Here is an 11,091-nt window from a genome sequence, read left to right as displayed (position 1 = left end):
GAGAACATTTTGTATTTAAAAAGTTTAGATTAAATCATCCAAAATTGGTCAGATTACTACTCATTACCATCACTACAAGTGTGCCAATTTTCTAACTTGTGGTTCATAGGGCTGCCATTGACTACCCTTCTGGAAGAAGAACAACAATGAATTGGACGTAAAAGCACTGCATGTTGTGTGTGGCAGCTTCAGATGAGATCATTCTTATGCACAATGCCTGGAACAGATGCAACTTCTGCATCTTTTCCTGCCACAGTACCTCATGCGGTCTGGGCACATGTCACACTGAGTGGCGAACCCACGACGCTGAACATCGGGATCCGTGGTGTAACACGTTGAGCTAATCACTCATGCACGTTCACCAGCCTGCTGAGTAGAGGTTTCAGTGTGAGAATGAGTTCACAAAAAGTTCCATGACATGTTAACCAGATAAGCATGCTAAGCTAGCTTATTGCTAATTTAGCTTATGACGTGGTACATCCAATCCTGGCAAAATAGATATCATCGGATTCGACATGATGCAAGGAATCAATAGACACCAATTTTATGATTTTGTGACAAACTGTTCACAAGTTACAGCCTCTTAGCCAATTTTGGGTTGACCTTGTTAAATTTGTGACATCATAACTTTTTTATTACAGTATAGCAAAAAAATCGGGAACAGTACTTTTATGCGGCTCGGTCCGAAGATCATTTGAGCAAATTTTGGACAATTTTGGACAAATTTTGAAGGAGGAGTAGCGAAAAAACTGTTTTACATTCGCTCCAATATGGCGGCCAGTCACATTGTTGGAAAATGACAAATGAGATATCGTCTAAATCGGCATAAACAAAGGAACATAATGTCATAAAGAACTCAAAATTTGAACAATATTTTCAAATGTTATAAGCGTTTTTTCAAAAAACAATGATATATCTGGAACACTAGGTGGCGCTGTGATCAAACTTCTCATGTCGCTTTAGGACATGGTGTCGGTCATCCCTACCAAATTGTGTGCTGATATGTCAAATAGTTTAAAAGATATTGCAATTTATGACAAAATTCAAAATGGCGGACACGTGGTACATCCCATCATGGCAAAATCGATATCCACGGATTCGGCATGATGCAAGGAATCCATAGATACCACAATTATGATTTTCTGACAAACTGTTCAAAAGTTATTGGCCAAAATAGCAATTTGTCATATCTCATGACCCGTAGGTGGCGCTATTCCCAACTTTGGCATGGGACCTCAGAACATGCTTCCGATGAAGTGTACCAATTTTCGTTTCGATTGATCAAACTTTGGCCGAGATACAGCCTCTTAGCCTATTTTGGGTGGACCTCGTTAAGTTTGCGACATTATAACTTTTTTTTTCCAGTATAACAAAAAAATCGGGAACAGTACTTTTATGCGGCTCAGTCTGAAGATCATTTGAGTGCATGTTTGGAGAAAATTGGACAAAATTTGAAGGAGGAGTAGCGAAAAAACTGAATACTGTACATTTCAAAATGGCCACTACTGTAATGGGCGGGGTCTTAATGTAAGGTATTGGTTGTGATCAGCATGATGAGTGGAATCAGGTGTACTAAGTTTCATGTCTCTAGATCAAAGGGTTCAAAAGTTATAACCATTTCAATGTTGAATTTTTGAACTGGTGGTGGCGCTATAGAGTTGGTCCTAGAGGGTCAAAAATTGGTCCAATTACTATTCATTAGCATCACTACAAGTGTGCCAAATTTCATCATTTTCCTACTTACGGTTCATAGGGCTGCCATAGACTCCCATTCACGGAATAATAATAATAATAATAATAATAAGAAAACCAACAGATACAATAGGTGCCTCTGCACCTTCGGTGCTTGGCCCCTAATAAGAAAACCAACAGATACAATAGGTGCCTCTGCACCTTCGGTGCTTGGCCCCTAATAATAATAAGAAAACCAACAGATACAATAGGTGCCTCTGCACCTTCGGTGCTTGGCCCCTAATTAAAGCTGCAAGCAGCCTTACGGGGCCAAGCCTTCAATGGTTCCATGGGTTCAAAAGGTACTTAAAAATACTTTGCTTTCAAAACTTTAAAAGAAACTTTAATAACCAAAGTGTTCTTACTCATTAACTTCTTACCTCACAAAAGAAATGAGATCATCCAGCTGCCGAGGTTCAGTAGTAAAAAAGAGAATGCGAGCATTTAAGCACCAACAGCAGAGCAGATTCAGAAGGAATTGAAATGACAACTTTATACACAATTTTAAAGTCGTCCCACATGGGACTCGAACCCACGACCAGAATGTTCGGGATTCGAGATGCATGGTTTAGCTGATTGCGCCACTCAGAGGACGTGAATTTCAAAACAGCAGAGGAGAGGGTTCAGTGTGAGAATGAGTTCACAAAAAAGTTCCATGACATGTTAACCAGATTAGCATGCTAAGCTAGCTTAATGCTAATTTAGCTTTATGACGTGGTACATCCAATCCTGGCAAAATAGATATCATCGGATTCGACATGATGCAAGGAATCGATAGACACCAATTTTATGATTTTGTGACAAACTGTTCACAAGTTACAGCCTCTGAACCAATGTTGGGTCGACCTTGTTAAATTTGCGACATCATAACTTTTTTTTTTCCAGTATAGCAAAAAAATCGGGAACAGTACTTCTGTGCGGCTCGGTCCGAAGATCATTTGAGCAAATTTTGGACAATTTTGGACAAATTTTGAAGGAGAAGTAGCGAAAAAACTGTTTTACATTTGCTCCAATATGGCGGCCAGTCACATTGTTGGAAAATAGCATATGAGATATCGTTGAAATCGGCATAAGCCAAGGAATATATTGACATAAAGAAATCAAATTTCAAGCAATGATAGCAAAAGTTATAAGCGTTTTTTCAAAAAACAATGATATCTCTGGAACACTAGGTGGCGCTGTGATCAAACTTCTCAGGTACCTCCGGGCCATGCTAATGGTGATCCATACCAAATTTGGTGAAGAAATTTCAAATAGTTTAAAAGATATTGCAAATTATGACAAAATTCAAAATGGCGGACACGGGGTACATCCCATCATGGCAAAATCGATATCCACGGATTCGGCATGATGCAAGGAATCCATAGATACCACAATTATGATTTTCTGACAAAGTGTTCAAAAGTTATTGGCCAAAATAGCATTTTTCCATATCTCATGACCCGTAGGTGGCGCTGTTCCTGACTTTGGCACGGTCCCTCAGATCATGCTTCCGATTAAGCGTACCAATTTTCGTATCGATTGATCAAACTTTGGCCGAGATACAGCCTCTTAGCCAATTTTGGGTGGACCTCGTTAAGTTTGCGACAGTACAACTTTTTTTTTCCAGTATAACAAAAAAATCGGGAACAGTACTTTTATGCGGCTCAGTCCGAAGATCATTTGAGCACATGGTTGGAGAAAATTGGACAAAATTTGAAGGAGGAGTAGCGAAATAACTGAATACTGTACATTTCAAAATGGCCACTACTGTAATGGGCGGGGTCTTAATGTAAGGTATTGGTTGTGATCAGCATGATGAGTGGAATCAGGTGTACTAAGTTTCATGTCTCTAGATCAAAGGGTTCAAAAGTTATAACCATTTCAATGTTTAATTTTTGAACTGGTGGTGGCGCTATAGAGTTGGTCCTAGAGGGTCAAAAATTGGTCCAATTACTATTCATTAGCATCACTACAAGTGTGCCAAATTTCATCATTTTCCTACTTACGGTTCATAGGGCTGCCATAGACTCCCATTCACGGAATAATAATAATAAGAAAACCAACAGATACAATAGGTGCCTCTGCACCTTCGGTGCTTGGCCCCTAAAAATAATAGTCTTCTGCTTTTACTCATCCGGGGGTAGACTTGAACACACATTTAGTGCATCAAGGTCAATGGAAGGCCACGGTGCAGCAGCCAGGGTTTCATGTGCCTTGCCTTTAGAAAACTTCCTGAACTAGAAAGCATGCTTTCAAATTTTTAGAGGCTTCTGGACAGGGTTCTAAATTAACTTTTTTGATCACCAGCCAATGTGGCTGGTAACTTTCTAAAGTTACCAGCCATTTAGAATTTGCACTAGCCAAATTTTTTCCGGTGAAAATAAGAGAAATTATGAGTGCCACTGAATGCATTTGATAATTTTATTAACATTGTTGGCATGAAAAACACATATAAAGTACAATACAAGACAGAAAGTGCAAACATTTCATTTCAAGTTTGGGATCTATCTCTATTAGGGCTGTGCACGAATATTCAAATTTTTGCTCTGTAATTATTATTAAAAAAATAAAATACTAATACTTTTTTTCTTCAATTTTTTTCGCAGTTATAATTAAATGCACTGGGTGGAGCATTTAACAAGTGGATTGTGTTTTTGATCACATAATGTCGTTGTCTGCCTCGCGAAGTTTGGAATTACTTAGATGAAAATGATAGCCTATTACAAAATGGACTTACGTTTAATCAATTATTAATTATTATCATAATATCACCACCACAATGAGAAATCACATGAAATCCAAAGAAACAGCAGTCGACTGAGGAAGCAGCTGTCCATCACTGCATTAACTACTGCAGGTCAGCAGCTGTACCCCGATATCTTCTGGTAGCAAAATGATTTTGACATATGCTTCCTTTAAGTTTCGTTGAGGGAGACAGGTTTAAGAACAGAAAACGCAAAGTGCTGTTACTTCACTTTGCACACACACACGCGCGCGTCTCTGCAACGCCTGTGTGTCAGCGCAGCGCGTTTTCTCACTCGAGCATGTGGATATTATTGTTTTTCTCAACATGAACGTGAAACAATATAAACACGATAATCATATGCTGACTCGAGTATGCTGACTATGTTCTGTACGATAACTGCGCAGTCTGCTTCTTTTTTTCTTTTTCTTTTTTGCGTTTTTTCCCCGTTTGCGCTGCCTGAGCTTAAATGCTTTTGTTGTTTATATATTTTGTTTACACATATTGTTTAATGTTTTCAACTAAAAGAAAACCTTAAGATATATAGTAAGCTTGTTGTGTATAGGCTATTGCCTAATGTATAAGCTTGTAAGAAATAATGACAAAAACCTTAAACTTAATAAAAATAACGTAGACTATCTCTCGTTAAACGACATTTAAAATTAAACCCAGAAGTCTGTCCCAACCACCGCCGCATTTAGTTTAATCTTAACTTTTTACTTTAGCCACTTTACTAGCTCCCTCCTCTTTCAGTCTGCTCCCTGCTCTGGCTCGTTCTTCATCTTCCTTGTGTTTTCTGGTGGACGGACGCTCCGTTTGTTTCCATGATCATTTCTCGCGCTGGTTTCACTGCAAACTGCGCGCAGCCAATGGGCGTATGAAACGTCATCACGTAGCATTACGGCACAGTGTTTATGGGAAATGTAGGAAGTACTGCCAGGGGGATAAATGACCGAGAACAGAACCTTATGCATCACCGGCCAAACTGGCTAGTAAGTTTTTATTAACACCCGCCAAAATGAATTTTAACCCGCATTTGGCGGGTGTTAATTTAGAACCCTGCTTCTGGACCATCTTGACCTATGGTCCTGGTAAGCCTGTTCATTTATCCACCCCTGCCTACCTCAGCTACCCTTTATACAGAAAATGTATGGTTTAGCTGGTGGAATCAACGGTTCCTTAATGGTGTCAATTAATATGAATGAAAACATGTCCCACCTTCCTACATACTTTGTGCATCACATTAAAATATTTAATTTGATGCATTGAAGACTTCAGATGATTGGCTAACCCACAAGGTGAATGGAAAGACAAACAGAAATAAAGGTATACTTAGATTTATTTGAACACAGCTTTTAACAAAAATCAATAATTACAAAATAAATAAAAAAACAGCATGACAGCATTTTAGGGTGGAAACCATTGAAAGTGTGTAACGCGGCTCCTCCTCATCTTAAGTAGTCACATCCGCAAGCAGGATGGCTGTGCCCGTAACGGCAAACTTGACATCTCATAGCAGGTATTTAACTCATTGAATTACAGACCAATGTGTGACATATTACACATGGTTGGCACCTGGTGAGAACTGGCAGGCCGGCTCCCAAGTCTCCTCCCAGATTTTTCCACTGTAAGTATCAGTAAAAAATAATAACATTAGAACAGTGAAAAACAGGAGCCATTTTAACAATAGTTTCACAGCATAAATATTTTCAAAAAATATTGTACGGTTTTGTATTTCATTGTTTTTATAAAACCTATACACATATATAGTGCTTGATGAAATGTAACAGATAAACATCAGCCACTCTCATAGATAAAGTCATAGAAAGTCAATAGCTGATTTCAGTCAACAAGGATGATCTTGGCCGATACTGATGTTCTGCTAATATATTGGTGAATGTCTACTTCCTACAGAAACATTACACAGGGGGAATTAGGCATAGTACTGAAAAGAGCAAGTGGCTAAATCCTGTAGACAATATTTGACACTGCATTTAATCCACCCTATACCAACAGTGTAACCAACAGTGCAATTAATATACAGGTGGGTCTACAATTACAAGATTGTGCAATTTTTCAAGCAATTTTTGTTGATTTAATCTTGATTACAGTTAATGAAAACCAAAAAAAAAAAAAATCAATCAACTCACTATATTATAATAAAGAGGAATACAGAAATGTCGACCTTTTGAAAATAAATGAACAAATCTGACTTGTCAAAATTTGTTAATGCATATGTCACCGGGGTTAAGGCCAAGGGTTTATTTCACCACACTCTGGAGAAGCAGACACCATAGGACACCAAGAGGCAGACAACCACAGTGACTTTAAAAGGTAAGTTTTTATTCAGTTTAAACAGGGTAAAAGCAGGGACAGGGACGTTCATGGCTCTTTGCGTCGTCAGACTCGTCGAATAGGCTCGTGGGATAGACAGTGACTCCTCTCGTCGTCAGACTCGTCGAATAGGCTCGTGGGATAGACAGTGACTCCTCTCGTCGTCAGGCTCGTCGAATAGGCTCGTGGGACAGACAGTGACTTAAAAGCTCACTTCACCAGCGTTGCTGCATACTTCCAGACTCGGACGGTAAGTAGGACAGGTAAGGATTCTTCACAGTACAAAGTATTTTCGTCGGTGCACAGTAATGAGACAGTGGTCTAAAAGCTTACTTCACCAGCGATGCTGCATACTTCCAAACTCAGACAGAGAGTAGAAAGGTAAGGATTCTTCACAGTACAAAGTACTCTTCGGTTCACAGTAGTGAGACAGTGGTTGACAAGCTTACTTCACCAGCAATGCTGCATACTTCCAAACTCAGACAGTGAGTAGAAAGGTAAGGATTCTTCACAGTACAAAATAGTCTCCAGCTCAGCTGTATCACTCTGGCTTCTGAGGGAGAGCAGATAATAACAACTTTCCACAAACGTGTACGCATGGGTTGGGACCACTTCTCAGCAAAAGCACACCACACTCGTGTTCACTTCAATTCCACAGCCATGAATCAATGTGTATCAATAAGGCAAAAGCACTGCAATTCACTCACACGATAGGGCTGATCAGAGGCCTACGATCCGTTTGTTACACTCACGTGGGGGAGATTCAACCTTCAGTTCCTCCTCGACACACTCTGCAACACACACTTCTCTAATAGTCAGGTTCACACTCACTGCATCCTCTTCAGGCTGTTTGAATGTTCGTAAGATGAAATCAATGCACTTATCTCTCTCTTCGCCGTGCAGGTCGAATCGATAACTCGGTCCGGCAGATTTCCTACAGACGATCACTCTGATCCAGCAGACTTCAATGGGCGGCGGCCGCATCCCGACAACTTTCCTGAACAAGCTGGTACCCGAAACCACTCTTCACTGCGCTGGAACAACCACTCGAACTCTGAGACAACCACTTCTCCGTGAGACAACCACTTCTCCGTGAGACAACCACTTCTCCGTGAGACAACCACTTCTCCGTGAGACAACCACTTCTCCGTGAGACAACCACTTCTCCGTGAGACAACCACTTCTCCGTGAGACAACCACTTCTCCGTGAGACAACCACTTCTCCGTGAGACAACCACTTCTCCGTGAGACAACCACTTCTCCGTGAGACAACCACTTCTCCGTGAGACAACCACTTCTCTGTGAGACAACCACTTCTCTGTGAGACAACCACTTCTCCGTGAGACAACCACTTTTCTGGGACAACCAGCTTTGAACACTTCAACCAGCTTTTTCTCTCCTCTCTTGACCACTTCAAGCCCTTCTCTTTATACTCCTTTTTCCCGGGCAGGTGGTTCAATGAAGCATTTCTCATGGGCTTCAGCTGGCGCTCATCATGGTCGGCGGCCATGATGTGTATACCCAGCGCCAGCCCGGTGTTACACCGGCATTTCTTCCCCCTGGAATGTGAATGTGGAATGTCAATGATTTTTGGTTCCTGGTTTGTTCACCCGGTGACACATACACTCTATACTTGGTCTGGCTGCTTTTGCACAAATTACTGCATCAGTGTGGTGTGGTGTGGAGGCCATCAATGTATGGCATTGCTGAGGTGTTATAAAAGCCCATGTTGCTTTGATAGTGACCTTGAAGTTGTCTGTAATGTTGGGTTTGGTTTCTATCATTGTCCTCTCTATGGGGTTCAGGTGAGACGAGTTAAGCACAGGAATACCATGCTAAGCAACACAGTTACTAGCAGTTTTGGCACTGTGGCAGGGGCAGAGTCCTGCTGGAAAAGGATATCAGCATGTACATAAAGCTCGTCAGCAGATGGAACCATGCTCGAAAATCTCCAGGCAGAAGGCTGCATTGACGCTGGACCTAAAACCTAGTGGACATGACAATTCTCTCAACGCTGCTTTTTGGATGCAAAACTTTGAGACCCACCTGTACATTTAAAGTTGTGTGTGCTACAATATAAATTTTCAACCTTTATCCACTACCTATGAGATGGTAAAAAGTGGAAACAGAGTACATGTATGAAGGCAATATAAAGCAGTACTTACCATGCAGAGCAAGGTAACCATCTCACCCTTACTTCCTCTTGCCCCTACAGAAAGACACAAACATATAATCAGGTTTTGAATTTCATAATTTTTGGGGCAAGGCCACTTGGCCTTCAGTTGAACTTAAATGGACTCAAATTACCAATGCTTAAATGGTCAGTATTTTATGATATGTGAAATACCAGATGAGCCACAGACAATGGAGAGATGATCAGACAGCCTAATGAAAAATATATTTCTTACCTCATTTATCCTTCGTCCTGTTATGGAGTCATATTTGAAAACTTTTTGCCTACTACATTTCCGGCAACCTTAAAATAACACAAATAATAATAATAATATTAATTAACCATAAATGTAAAAAAAAAATCTTGAAATTAAACTTATAGTTGTTCTCCAGGTTTTTTGAAACTTGAAGTTTAACTTTAAGCATTGTCCTTGAACTTTGAAAACGTCAGAAAATACAGCTAAATAACTAAAGAATACATATATAAAGGGCCATTCACACCAAAAACGATAACTATATAAAAAAAATATTGTTCTCGTTAATATGATAAACTATAACGACATTGAGAACAATATCGTTGGGGATCGCTTTTAAAGTGATTTTGAGAACAATAAAAAGAAAAAGCCAACAACCAATAAGAACCTATCACATCTTAGCCATCACATTTATTAACACAAGGTGAGACTTTGCTTATAGTTGGTCAGTCTGTCTGGACGCTTTTATCGTTATAGTTATAGTTCCTGGAATGAACTGCTCTTTAGCAATCAGATTCAGTGATTTCATAACCGAAATTTAGCCTAATTATCCTACTGCCTAGCCTAAAGGTTATTGAAGCAGATTGTGAACAGTGAAAGGGGGGGATAAGCTACCTGGGCTGCCCACTGATGTGTGTGTGTGTGTGTGTGTGTGTGTGTGTTCTCTCCTCAAGTGTGTATTGCTCATTTCTTTACTCCTAGAGTGTGCGTGTTCAGTACTGAAAGGTATGCATGCGAGGACAAACTCCTTTGTGTATCAGACTGGCCTCTTAAAATTACTCACTATTAACTACGGTAATTGACTGCACTTAAATTCACCTAAAGATTTCTGTATTTCATGAATAATGATTACAAAAAGGAGAAATTCATACATAGTGGGCTAAGACCACAGTTAACTTACACTTTCTTTTTTTTTGGGGGGGGGGGGGGGGTTGTGGAGGAGGTCTCTTCACAGGGAGAGTGACAGGTGTAAATATAAAATGTCTACTTTTCTTGGGCCTGGGCCTGAGGGTGTGGGTCTGGCTGGGCCTGAGGGTGTGGGTCGGGCAATGTCGTCGTGGAGTTCCCTACAATATTGCATGTGTATGTTAATTTTCAATATTTCACCATCATAAAAAAAATAGGCAAGACTTAAATTACACAAATCCTACCTTCTTTGATCAATACAAAATTGTAGGCCTTTCTCATGGTGGCCACAATTTTTAGGTTGTCCTCAGTGAGTAGCAGATGGGTCACCACATCAGACACCCACTTTCCAGAGGCCTTATCTTTCTTTGCGAAAAATAGAATTGGGACATAGCCCAATGCACTTAGTTTTTTCACCTGTAATAAATAAAAATAGACAGCAAACTAGTTATTCCCACTGCATTACTTTCCACCCTATTGGAAAAAAAATTGCATTAAATACATTAGTGCTACTGTTTCTAATATACAGGTTAGGTACACAACTTATAATGACCAACCTTAACAGCTTTTCCCCTTAGAAACAACATTACATGATGTTTTATTAACAAAGTTCGGGAGGAGCACGTTCAGATAATTAAACCTAATTAAACACATGTGGAGCACATGTAGATAATCAAACCTAATTAGACACGAGTGGAGCAAACTCTGCTAATCAATCCAATCAACGAGTTAAGAGGTGTATATACACTCCTAAACAAAATCTTAAGACCGGGGGAAACATTGCAAGCATTCGCATTTCGCGCTGGTGGATCATAACTGGGTTGTAAGTACTGCTTCAAAATGCCAAAAGAACAAACAGGAGCAAGAGACAAAAAATAGAGAGTTGGCAATTTATTGAAAAGTGCATTTAAACTTAAACGGGCTGTTCATCAGCTGATCAAAAGTTTAAGACCATAGCCCAAAAATAAA

The 11,091-nt window shown here is 39.9% G+C and overlaps 1 long non-coding RNA gene across 1 annotated transcript; it reads right to left on the bottom strand.

Moving 5' to 3' along the window:
- Positions 1-5,857: 5,857 nt before the first annotated feature.
- LOC130084478 (uncharacterized) lies at positions 5,858-10,573 on the bottom strand. Its single transcript, XR_008806938.1, has 4 exons — positions 10,368-10,573; positions 9,199-9,266; positions 8,956-8,999; positions 5,858-6,081 (listed from the first exon to the last, which is right to left on the bottom strand). It is a non-coding gene; the product is annotated as an uncharacterized LOC130084478 (long non-coding RNA).
- Between the last annotated feature and the right edge of the window lie 518 nt (positions 10,574-11,091).

This window comes from Rhinichthys klamathensis, unplaced genomic scaffold, assembly GCF_029890125.1.
Source record: "Rhinichthys klamathensis goyatoka isolate OS25496 unplaced genomic scaffold, OSU_Roscu_1.1 h1tg000065l_1, whole genome shotgun sequence".
NCBI lineage: Eukaryota > Metazoa > Chordata > Actinopteri > Cypriniformes > Leuciscidae > Rhinichthys > Rhinichthys klamathensis.
The sequence above is the reverse complement of the archived record's forward strand: the minus strand, read 5'-3'. Positions and strand labels throughout refer to the sequence as shown.